This window comes from Eleutherodactylus coqui, chromosome 3 (assembly GCF_035609145.1).
Source record: "Eleutherodactylus coqui strain aEleCoq1 chromosome 3, aEleCoq1.hap1, whole genome shotgun sequence".
NCBI classification, from domain to species: domain Eukaryota; kingdom Metazoa; phylum Chordata; class Amphibia; order Anura; family Eleutherodactylidae; genus Eleutherodactylus; species Eleutherodactylus coqui.
Window position 1 is genome coordinate 110,826,845 of NC_089839.1, and position 13,618 is coordinate 110,840,462.

Below are 13,618 nucleotides of genomic sequence, written 5' to 3' on the forward strand. Positions count from 1 at the left end.
GCTGGGTGCGTCTGATTTTTACAGGTTGCACACGCAGCCGACACGTGTCCACCGCCCTTAGGACGGACAGAGGCAGGACAAATAGAATTATTTTCCGTTTTTTTGCACCAAAAGGCAGCACTGCGTATATTCTATGAACATGAGAAGTTTAATAACTGTGCTGTTTTCCTGCTAATGTGTCACAGAACGTGAGGGTAGCAGAGTTATTAACTGTGGCAGAGCAGGTATTTTTTTTCCCAATTAAGGAAAGCAAATGGCGAAGCCAGGAGTAAAACGTAGCTGGGTGCGTCTGATTTTTACAGGTTGCACACGCAGCCAACACGTGTCCACCGCCCTTAGGATGGACAGAGGCAGGACAAATAGAATTATTTTCACTTGTTTTACAAGCAAAAGGCAGCACTGCGTATATTCAATGAATAATAACTGTGTTGTGGCCCTGCTTATACAATTCTTTCCCTGCAGTATCAATGGAGGGTGCAATGCTCTGCAGAGGCGATTTTGAGAAGCAAAAAAAAATGCAGCACAGCTAACAGCAGCCTGGACAGTACTGCACACGGTTAAATATGGCCCTAGAAAGGACCGTTGAGGTTCTTGAAGGCTACACTCACTCCTAACACTCTCCCTGCCTATGCAGCACTTCTGTCCCTAATGCCAGGTGCAACGCTCTGCAGAGCCGATTTTGAGAAAAAAAAAAATTGCCACTGCTAACAGCAGCCAACACACAGCTATCAGTGGCCCTAATAAGGACCTTTGGGGGGTCTTGAAGCCTACACTAACTACCAATTCTTTCCCTACAGCAGCTCCGGTACAAACAGCACTGTCCCTCATCTAACTCACACGGCATCTGAGGCGAACCACGGGAGGGGCCGACTTTTATGTTCGGGTGACACCTGATCTTCCCAGCCACTCACAGCAGGGGGGTGGTATAGGGCTTGAATGTCACAGGGGGAAGTTGTAATGCCTTCCCTGTCTTTCAATTGGCCAGAAAAGCGCGCTAACGTCTCAGGGAAGGAAGTGAAAGTAACCCGAACACCGCATGGTGTTCGTTACGAATAACGAACATCCCGAACACCCTAATATTCGCACGAATATCAAGCTCGGAAGAACACGTTCGCTCATCTCTAAACTTTACTTATAATATTTGTAAGAAAGTCCTCCAGGGGGTGGGGTGGCAAGGACACACTGGACAAGTAGGTACTTAGAACTTGCTCCAGTCTTTTATTGCAAAGCACACACCAGGCAAAGTAAACAGACAAAGACAAACGGCGGTATCCATTTTGAGGTGAAAGTCTTCATTCCTATGTACATTGTACACAAAAACCTGTTTTTAAATTGACACAACTGCCAAAAAAATGAAAATTGTAATTTTTTTCCTACTGCTTTGCTTAGATTTATTCAAAAATTGTAGGGTAAAAATACATAGTACACCCCTAGATGAATTCGTTAAGGGGTCTAGTTTTCAAAATGGGGTCACTTGTGGGGGTTCTCTGTCGTTTTGGCCGCTCAAGGGCTCTACAAGTGGGCAATGGGGCCTAAATCACTTTCACGCTAAATTTCTGTTCTGAAAGCCACCGACTACTTCTTTCATTTTGGCCCCATTGTGCATCCAGACAAAAGATTAGGGCCACAATGGGTATGTCTCGGAACACGGGACAAACAGGGGTATCCATTTTGAGGTGCAAGTCTTCATTCGTGTGTGCTGTACCAAAAAAGCAGTTTTTAAACCGACAGAATTGCCAAAAAAACCGAAAATCACATTTTTTTCCTTTTGCTTTGCTTGAATTCATTCAAAAACTGTGGGGTCAAAATGGGCAGTACACCCCTAGATAAATTCTCTTAAGGGGTCTAGTTTTCAAAATGGGGTCACTTGTGGGTGTTCTCTTTGGTTTTGGCCGCTCAAGAGCTCTACAAAAGTGCTATGGGCCTAAATTTATGTTCTGAAAGACACCGACCACTCCTTTCATTTTGGGTCCCGTTGTGCATCCAGACATAAGATTAGGGCCACAATGGTATGTTTCTAAACACGGGAGAAAAGGGGGTATCCATTTTGGGGTGTAAATCCTCATTTTCCTGGGCACTATAGGAAAACAATATGTCTTTAAAATGACATATTTGCAAAAATATTAAATTTTATTTTTTCCTCCTCTAAATTGAATTAATTCCTGAAAAAAACTGCTAGGGTCAAAATACTCATGACACCCCTCAGTGAATACATTAAGGGGTTTAGTTTTTAAAATGGGGTCATTCGGGGGGGGTATCTATTATTCTGACACTCATGAGTTTTTGCAAACTTGGCTTGGTGCAGGAAACAAAGTGTTCCTCAAAAGGCTGAAAAGTAATGTTAAATTTATACGTCCTATAAATGGTTAAAAAAAACACAAAAGTTTTTCAAGTGTGCATTCAGAATAAAGTAAACAGATGGAAATATATATCTTATCAAAAATTTGTACAGTATGTTTGGACATATTTGAGATATTACAGTTGAAAATGTGAAAAAATGACAATTTTTTCAAAATTTTTCCAATATTGGTACTTTTAATAAATATACACAAATTATATCAGTCTCTTTTTACAACCAAAATGAAGTACAACATGTGGCGAAAAAACAATGTCAGAATCACTGGGATATGTAAAGCCTTTACGGAGTTATGCTACGCTGAACGGCGCATGTCAGATTTCCAAAATTTGGCTCCGTCACTAAGGCGCAAACAGGCTTCGTCACTAAGGGGTTAATTCAGTCACATTTAATTTCCATTTTTCAAATAGAACTAATAGCGCAGCTGATTATGCTATTGCTTCCGTTTGAAAACCAGAATTGAAACCATATAGAAATAAATGGAAATATTTCCTTAAAAAAACCCAAAACATTGAAATCAATGGAGAATAGAACGGAAACATTTAATTCCCTTATTTCCCATTCTCTGCTCCGCAAATGCAATAGAGAAGCGGAGATGGTTAACCAAGCGTGATGGCAATGTAAGCGAGCGCAGGCATTGTCAAACGCTATAAGGACTCCTATCTTTTGCAGGTGCGAATTTTATTTGCATATAAAAAACGCACATATGAACAGTTTAATTGGAAATCATTAGTTCTAATAGATGCAAATCAAAAAAGCACCTATACATGCGTTTAAAATTCGCTCATGTGACTGAGCCCTAACTCTGAACTGTCACCGGTAATTGTGTTCTATTGAGTTCTATACTGTTGCACTCCAAGCCTTGGAAGACGACCTACATGTCAGATACTGAAAATCACCTTTTATTTCCACCATGGTAAGACATACCTTTTTGGATTGTTGTTAGTCATATGCTGCTACTTTTGTCTATGTTTCTCTTCTAAAAACTGCTCACTGAAGAATGTTATGCTTATGCTACGTGTTTTAATCTGTGTATATTAATAGTAATGAACATTCTCGGTTTACTATAGTCTTAATTATAGTCTTAAAATGAAAATAGTTTAAGGTTTATGGACTTTTTTTAAGATCTGTTTCTCAGAAGTTTTACTCTTTGTTGCCCTTTTCCATTGCCTCTATTAATTCCCCTAGAAAATTCTATTTTTCCACTTTACTGATTGCTCACATGAAACTATTAGTAAGAAGTCTTTTCTTATCTCCAGAGACATGAATACTGAGGATTGATGTGGATTACCAGTAAATGGGATCAGTAGAGTGATACCATGCTGATGACAGCACCTTATCTGAAAGTAAAATCTGGGCTTCAGCACAATGTAGACCGCTTCAGTGCTTGTAAACATTTTATATTGTAATTAGCTTCCATGCACCTAAAAGTGTCGTTAATAAACACAGTCATATGGGCAAACATAGGATTATATATTGGTTCAGATTTGCTCATCCCAATAATGCTGGGGTAATCTTGCAGAACAAAATGTTTTTTAGATAATATATGAACAACATAATAACAAGTTTCTACAGTCTACAGGTCTGGTTTGGCTGAGGCTTCTTTCACACAAGTGCATATTGGCTGTCCGTTTCCACAGCCGGTCGATATATGCTACGTTGTTAGTAAAAAATCTGGTGAACAGGCACACAAATCAAATGTTTGTGCACACGTTTATATGGCCTGGTGCGGTTGTCTATAACCATCAATGGGAGGAGGCGGGGTGGACCGGTGCTTAGCTCTGCCCCTGCCCCCTCCCATTGCACAGAACAAGGAGGAGGAAGAGAGCTGAGCCTGCACAGGGGAGGAGAATGCCGATATATTCTCTTCCCAAAACATAGTTCCAGGACTATGTTTTGAGCTCGACCTAAAAACGCCCGGCGCTATGTTGGCTTGCCCAGGCATTTTTACGTCTCAGAAATACGCTCATGTGATCTGATGCATTGGAATCCAATGCATCAGATCACAGCGCATATCGGCCGGCCATGAAAACTCATGCGCTCATTTGAAAGAAGCCTATAACTGAATATGTGCTATACAAAAACCTTTTTGGGGCTGTTTTGCCTCTGATAAAGGTACTGATAAATTCGCCCCTTTATCAGAAGCATAACTGAGCAGGGGGTTGGATCTGATGACCCTGGAGGTCCCTTCCAACTCTACCATTCTATGATTCTATGATAACTTGAAACGCCTATCCCCAAAGTCAGATTTTTAACATTTGTTATTTATAACAGTATTTTCTTATGTGGCAAATGTAACTTTGGTGTTGCGACAGTGCTGGGATTGCTACCTTGCTGACAAGTCTGGTGCTGGTTTTGGAGATGGTTCTACATTTTCTGGCTCAGTGGGTGTGGTATTAGGTGTGATGTGTTCAGTTGCACCTGTTGGTAATTAGCATGGCTATTTAGCCTGGCTGGATGCTAAGCAGAATTGCTGTTGATTGCCAGTCTCTCCCTGGCTGAGCTCGCAGTCAGAGCTTGGTTGTGGATTGCTCAGTTACCTGCCACATCTCAAATCTAAGTGCTGCATTTGTTTTCTTTATAGTTCTGGTTTTCTTGCGTTCTTCCCCTTTTCCAAGTAGGCAAACAAAGGGCCAAGGCACGTGGTCGGGGGCCTTTCTTATCAGGACAATTACCCTGCTATCAGGCAGGGCCCTTTCCTGAGTTTGATTAGATAGTGACAGCGTTCCCACGTTTTGGTTCTATTTCTGGTTTTGTCATTTGTTAATTTGCATTTGTGGGAGATCTGTGGGTAACAGATCTAGCGCGTCCAGGTTGGACGTGATATTTGGATCTTCTCACACACCCGGGCAAGATTGCTATCTCTTCATCACCTTCCCTTTGTTTAGAGCCTGACATCCCTAAAAATTAGAAGATAGAACAGTTTATCATGAGAGCAGATACTGTCGCCTATTAGCCCACATGGAACAAAAAGCTATTGAGATGTTTAGCTAAGAGAGCCCACCATATTCATTAGCACTTTTATGCATTCAATGCCCCTGCAAAGAGTGATTGATGGAGTGTCATATATCTGCTTAAACAGGGTTATCTAAAGGTATAGAGACACCTGAATAAATGGAGAATTTTGGTTGGGAATGCCTTCCTGTGTGTGGCATGTTGCTAAGGGTAAGCGGTCAAATCTGTGAGGGGCAATGTCCAACATGGCAGCTATTTTGAAAAGCCTTCTTGGAACCAAGTCAATGTTTTCAAATGGGAGAGTGTGCACGTTCATACGTATCTAAAAACGATGCCCAACACTAGTGCCCACACATACTAGCTCCCATGCTGTTGCACGGGAGCTAGTATCGCTGGCTCACAGTGGGGAGGGTGGAGGAGATTTCTCTCCTTGTGCTCCCCCGTCCCTGTCCATTGACTTAACATAGCAGCCTTTCAGTACTGAATGGCCACTATTTACACTGAGCAACCAGTGATATGCTCATCGTCCATCATTTATGCAGCATAAACGATGGACGATGAGCTGATCGCTGATCGCTCAGTGTAAATAGCGGCCATTCAGTATTGAGGATGATCCCGATTGCCGTGTTGAATTTGCAGAATGGATGTCACAGCAATTGCAATGAGACCCACATTTCACAGAGATGGTACTCTTTAGTGATTAAGCAAACTTCTACGTGAACAAATAAAACCTTTCAACACAAACTTGTACTGGGCAGATCCCTCCAAGATGAATGATGCACAGAAAGCTCATCCTTCATCGACAGTAACTTTACTGTTGCCAAGCATCTGTAATTCTTATTTGATTAAGTGTTCCCATCACAGTGTTCTTCCAACAGGATGGCTTCCCCCTCCCCTTCCCCACACACTATGGACTTGCTATCTGCTAGTTTTTGGAGATGTTCCTGGGGAAGTAAATTTGGTGTCGTGGCTTGGTGGAGTGGCCTCTGTGCTTACCAGATCTCACTTGATGTAAAGTCCAGGGTATACGCAGTGAAAATCCAGAGTGTGGTACATATGCAGCAGCAGAACCTTGTTGCTCTCAGTGCATCATGAATGGTAGAAGAGGATAGCCCTAATGATTCAAAATAACAGGGAGCACATCGAAAATATCCTGTTGTGGATCATTACTGCATTCCATGTCACAGAAAATTGTTAATAACTTTGGTAAAAAATGACATTTAAGGACAGATTTGGAATCCACATCGAATTCTCTATCAGTTGCATGTGTCAAATGCACCCCTTCCCTTTTGAAAATATTAACTTGGTTTCAAGATGGCAGCTTTCAAAATGGCCACCACGTTGGATACTGGCCTTCTCAGATTTGCTCCCTTACCGTTAAAAACCATGCCACACACAGGATGGCATTCCCAATCAATGATAACTCTGTATACATGCAACCTGTCAATCACTACTTATAGGGTTGGGAGGAAGAGGAAAGAAACAGGAGATTAGCCTATGAGTCCACTGTATTTTTTGGTAGCTCCTAACCAGGGGCGTACCTAAGGGCTCAGGGGCCCGGGTGCAAAAGTCCAGCTCGGGCCCCCCCCCCTTGGGCCTCTACCCCACACTCCCCCGTACCCATACCTAGATTGTCCTGCATACATGATCTGCCCCTTGGCGTAATCTTTCCAAACATGACGCATTTCCTGAACATGAAAATTTGTTTGCAGCCCCGCAGGCCACTCTCACACACACCGCTTTTTACCGCTATTAGCGCGGTGTCCCGAGCGCCGTACTAACCGCGGTACAACACTCCCGTAGATATTAATGAGCTTACACAAATTTGCGCTCGAACATGGTGTTTCTAATGCTTTTCGAGAGCTGTCTGTTCTATTTTTGCATTTTCGTGGTTTTCAACACACCTCATCACCCATCACAATGATGGGGTGCATTAAAAAGCGCTGTCAAACGCTGTAACCTGTGTTCAAAAATGCTGCTTGAAATTCGAGAGCTAAAGAGCTAAAGAGCTGCATAGATAGATAGATTGATAAGAGATAGATTGATAGGAGATAGATAGATTGATAGATATGAGATAGGATAGATAGATAGATAGATAGATAGATAGATAGATAGCAGATAGATATGGGATAGGATATATAGATAGATAGCAGATAGATAGATAGATAGATAGATAGATATGAGATAGATAGATAGATAGATAGATAGATAGATAGATAGAGGGAGACAAACAGTAAGATACGCACACACACACACACACACACACACATATATATATATATATATATACACTTACCCCAGGGCCCGGTCCACTTCTCCTCCATGTGACAGCAGCAGGAGAGGCAAACTCAGAAGCTTCCCGTTCAGCAGGAAGCAGGGGGCAGCCAATGATCACATGATTACTGTGCCCTGCCGTCCCATATGACTTCCTCCCTCCTCCCCTGCCAGCCCATGTGAGTTCCTCCCTGCTCTGCCGGGCTTCCTCTCAGGCTGGCCGTTCTGGCTGCAGCATGATGGGAATCTTGCTGCAGACAGAACGACCAGCGGTTAATGCACTGAATGTGCATATGGGTATGGCGGAGGGTGGCCTCGGGGCCCACTGAGCGCTGGGGCCGGGTCACCATGGCGACCCTAGCAACCCCTGGCGCTACACCTATGCTCCTAACAGTCTGCAACACAATATTTTTTATTGTTTTGACTTATAGGGTAGCAAAGGTGTCCCTATCCTATACTGTCTTTACATAGGGCAGCATAGTACAGTGAGATATCCTCTTTATCTGCCTCCTGTAATACAATATCTTTTCAGAAGATGACTAAGATGCAAATGAATAAATGTCCATCTACATGAAGCTTTACAATGAGATTTAAGCTGTGTCATATTTTTCACTGTTTGTTTAATCCTCTTTTAGACCACTTAATTAGAGACAGCTGCCCTTCCATGATTGGAGCTTTCTGTATGGAAATGAACCCCTTAGTGACCAAGCTTGTTTGTACCTTAATGACCAAGCCACATTTTGAAAATCTGACATGTGTCACTTTAACATAAAATAATTCCATAAAGGTTTTGCATATCCAACTGATTCTGTCATTGCTTTTTCTCCACATATTGTACTTCATTTAGGTGGTAAAAATAGATCGATAAAATTTGTGTATATTTATTACAAGCGCCAAAATTGGGAACATTTTTCACATTTGCAACTGCAATATGTCAAATATGTGCAAACATGCTGTACAAATTTTTAAAAAGAAAAATAATTCCATCGGTTTACTATATTCTGGAAGCACATTGAAAAAACTTTTTTTTAAAACCATTTAGGAGATGTACAAATTTAACATTAATATTGAAGGTGCTTTTACACTTGCAATCGTGATATCACTGCATTTTTTTAACGCAAATGTCAATAGGACTTTCTAATGTTAAAAACGCATCGCACAAAAATCGCAAAGCACAAACGTGCGATTTTTGTGTGATGCGTTTTTAACATAAGAAAGTCCTATTGACATTCGCGTTAAATAACACAGCGATATCACGATCGCAAGTATAAAGGCACCCTAACATTTTGAGGAACATTTTGCTAATGCTCATAGGTGTCAGAATGATAGAAACCCCCACAAATGAGTATTTTGCCCTCAAAGTTTTTTTTCCAGGCGTTAATGCAATTTAACAAATATTTTGCAAATATGTTATTTTAAAGACAGTTTTTTTCTATAGTGCACATGAAAATAATGATTTGCACCCCTGAATGGATACCCCTGTTTGTCCTGTGTTCAGAAACGTTGCCAATTTGGCCCTAGTCTTATGGCTGTATACACAACAGGGCCCAAACCAACAGGAGCAGCCGGTGGCTCTCAGAACAGACGTTTTACTTGAAACTGTTTTAGGCCCTATTGCACACTTGTTCGGCCCATGAGCGACCAAAAAAAATAGGGAACCCCACAAATGACCCCATTTTGAAAACTAGACCCCTTAACAAATTCATTCATCTGTGCATGTACTGTGTATTTTGACCCCACAGTTTTTGAATGAAAGGTAAAGCACAAGGAAAAAATTACAATTTTCATTTTTTTGGCTACATTTTAAAAAACGCTTTTTTTGGACAGCACACATATGAATGAAGACTTGCACTCCAAAGTAGATACCCCTGTTTGTCCTGTGTTCAGAAACATACCCACTGTGGCCCCAATCTTATGTCTGTATGCACAACGGGGCCCAAATCAAAAGGAGCAGCCACTGGCTTTCAGAACAGCAATTATTTCTTGAAAGTGTTTCAGGCCTCAAAGCACATTTGTAGAGCTCTTGAGTGGCCAAAACAGCAGAGATCCCCCACAAAAGACCACGCTTTCAAAACTAGACGCCTGAATGAATTAATCTAGGAGTGTACTGCATATTTAATAGTTTTTCAATGCCTCGACGATTAGCTGAATGGTGAGTGTTCAGTGTAAATAGCAGCCGTTCAATATTGAACCACCGCTGTGTTAAGTCAATGGAGAAGAGTGGGGGAAAGCGAGAAGCAAAATCTCCTCCAGCCGCCCCACTGTGAGCCCACGATACTAGCTCCCGTGCAGCAGCATGAGAATGAGGATGTGCGGGGACGAGTGTCAGCATCATTTGCCTGATATTCTTCCCATCTAAATGGGCCTTTAGAGAGGAGTCAGGATACTGACAGATCCTGCTTCTCTCCCTGCTCATTTCCCGTTGCCCCCCCCCCCCCCGGGCTCTGTACAGGCTGAAGTGTCAGTTTCAAGTTTAGTATATGCAACTGATAGTCCAACCTGCTTTACCTCCACCTAGAACAGGGCTACTGTTGCAGTTTTGGTCTTGTTTGAAAGCCAGGACTCTTGAATTTCAAACTAGTCAAGTTATAGGTGGATATAAAGCCTTTAGAATAGCACCCCATTCATCTTGCCCAAACAGTATTTAGGCTAAACTGTAAAGTCCCTTTCTCCAAACCCAAGCACCATTTGGGCAAAACTGTTATTAGACCATCTGAAAAATTGCATCAATTAAAAAAATTACTGAAATCAAAGCAGTTGTTTAAGACAAATGGTCCCATGGCTTCACATATCAATATGCAGTTTGTTTTTCTTTGTTAGTGAAGCATTATGTATGTCCCCTTCTGACATGAGGAGGTTAGCTCTTTGAATGCCTGCAAAACTCTATTAAGCAAAGGCTATTAATGTCACTTATAAGTTGTTCTTCACTTGGGTAATCAAACAAGGGAAGCCTTTTCCAGTAATAATTGATATTAAGTATTCCAAAAATTTGACAAACATTGAGCAACTACTCATTCCAATATAATAATCACAAGAGCAGAATACTAAATAGACAACATAAGATGTTCTGTATGTTACAAAATCTTTTACATTATGCATTAGACCGGATTCAGATGAGCATATTATGACGCAATTGCAATTGGGATCTATATATATTACGGATGGGTTACAGATGACGCTAAAAACGCATGTAATCAGTATTTGATCTGTATTTGCCTGTGTATTGGTTTTACAGTCAAATCTTTAGTTTCGTTGGTAATCTGTCCAAAAGCAATCGGCGCAACTTGAAACCAATGAAACGTGAGGCAATTATTTCCATAGGAATCAATGTAAATCCAATTAATTTGTTCTAGACATTCCAAAAAACACACCAAACCACATTTAATAGAGAATAAATATGGTTTTTGATACCAAAAACAACAATAATAAATGAATATAAAAGACTACTGTAAAGAATAAATGTACATTCAACATGTTATTGAACATGTTACTGTGTTTTATCTGTGCCGTTACATAGGACTGTAGGTCACATCTACTACATCATCTGTCCCTAGCGTTATCACTGTGTTCTCTGTGCTGTTACATAGGACTGCAGGTGGCATCACTATCTGTCCTCAGCGTTATCACTGTGTTATCTGTGGTGTTACATAGGACTGCAGGTGGCATCATTATCTGTCCTCAGTGTTATCACTGTGTGTTATCTGTGCTGGTACATAAAACTGCATGTGGCATCATTATCTGTCCTTAGCGTTATTACTGTGTGTTATCTGTGGTGTTACTTAGGACTGCAGGTGACATCACTGTGTTATCTGTCCTAAGTTATCACTGTGTTATCTGGGTACACATGGCCACTTACATTACACTACTATACTGTTTTACTAGAGCTCACAGCGACGCTGGAGAAGGGTGGGTAGCATTTCAGCATCAGGAGGAAGAAACGCTGAGCAGGAGATCACGTGGGTCGCGTCAGCAGCGAGGCCACATGGGCCGGCAGCCGCCAATGAAACTAGAAGCAGCAAGTGCAACTAGAGTCGAAATTCTGGCTTGAAAAATCTGTGAAACTGGAAACCGGCTAAACTAGAAGACAATTTTAAGCTAGAGGTTTGAATGTATTTTCTTCTAGGAACATACTGATCTGTAGTTGCCCAATAGAAAATAACACCAATACAGGGGGAAAAAACAGTCATGCTGCGTTTTAAAAAAAACTGTTGTGAAAAATATGACCTTGTAGTGGATACATAGTTTTATATTAGCTCTATATTACGACCTGCAAAACACAGACCAAATATGGAGCTAAAATAGAACCATATTTGAAAATTAATACTAAATGCTTTGTATTAAACATGCTTAAAAAATTATAAAATCCTAAAATCTCGGTGTTTTCAGCCTGGCCACTGATAATGGTGTAACACTTCCTGTGCTGTACTGCGACCCCATGAACCATAGATATAATATAATGGAGGGTACTCATCATTTCTATATGAGAGAGTTGCTATGTGACTTGTTCAGAGGTCATTGTGCAATGACAAGGAGAAGGTTAGCTGTGACCATCACCTATTGTGAATGCTGGATCCCATGTTTTATTTCATATATGTGTGTGTGTGTGTATATATATATATATATATATATATATATATATATATATATATATATATCCATGTATCTAAACTAATATTATGAATGCGAAAGTAGCTCTGTCTGTTTGTTACCTTTTCCTTTCTTGAGAAAGTACATAGGTAATGTTTTATCCCAAAAAGGTATAGAGTTCTCTAGGGAGCGCGTCAAGACAAGTTTATTTGGTGATGTGCAGGCACACCTCATCTGCGCTGCCGGCATTGCGCCATGCAGTGAGGCAGAGGGTAAGGAGGTGCACATCATAAGCTATGCTTACACAAACGTGCAGACACGTCAGGGCAGATGTTATTACCGCAGTTATGCAATTATTAAGTGTGACAGAGCGGAGGCGAAGGAGGTGCACATCATAATCTAGGCCTCCCAAAATGGGCAGACATAGGAGGGCAGATGTTGTTGCTGCACGTATACGATTATCAAGCTAGCCGGGATACCCGTGATTAAAACCTGAACAAAAGACACATTAACATGGATTGAGATTTTAACAAAAATCTGTGGTTTCCACAGCAACCAATCACAGCACAGCTTTTATTTTACCTCAGCTATGTAAGAAATGAAAGCTTAGCTTTAGCAACCAATTACAGTGCAGCTTTCATTTTACCTCAGCAGTATAACAAATGAAAGCTGGGCTGTACAACACAAACAGACAGATCACGTATTCCAATAATACAGATGGATTTGCCTTTTCAACTCAAAAGGATGCAATTCTCTCTGAAAATAGCATTTGTGATGACATTTAATAGGGCTCAAGGGCAAACACTTTAGGTAGCAGGTGTACATTTAAGAAAAAAACATGTTTTTCTCATGGGCAACTGTGTATGGCATGCTCAGGTGTATACAGCCCACAAAATCATTATATCTTAGCAAAAGATGACAAGGCCAAAGGCGTGATGCACAGAACTGTGCTGACAGCAGATTGCAGTTACATTCCTTTCATTATTTAAACTTTTTACGTTTCAGTATACAGCAAAACACAGATTAGATTTAAAAAATACTAATTCCATATATATATATATATATATATATATATATATATATACACACCATTTGTAAAAAAATTAAGCACCCAGAAAAGTTTGTCACTTTGCTGCAAAACTCAGTATGCAGTTAAATTTCAGACAGATATGCAAATGATTAGAGTTGTGTTGTGTGTAGAGCTTGTTGACCACTAGACGCCTCTATGACGCAGAGAAGAGATTTCACCCCGTCTCCAGAGTCTGAGAGTGGGCGCATTATTGGAATGTGAGAAGCTGGATGGTAGTATCAGTGAATTGTTCACCACCTGGGCCATTCTGACCAGACTGTTATGAGGTGTTGGGATCAGTGGATGTTTAAGGGCATGCACATAAGGTGACTGGGCTCAGGATGCCCTCAATAGACCACCAGTAGAGAGGAGTATCT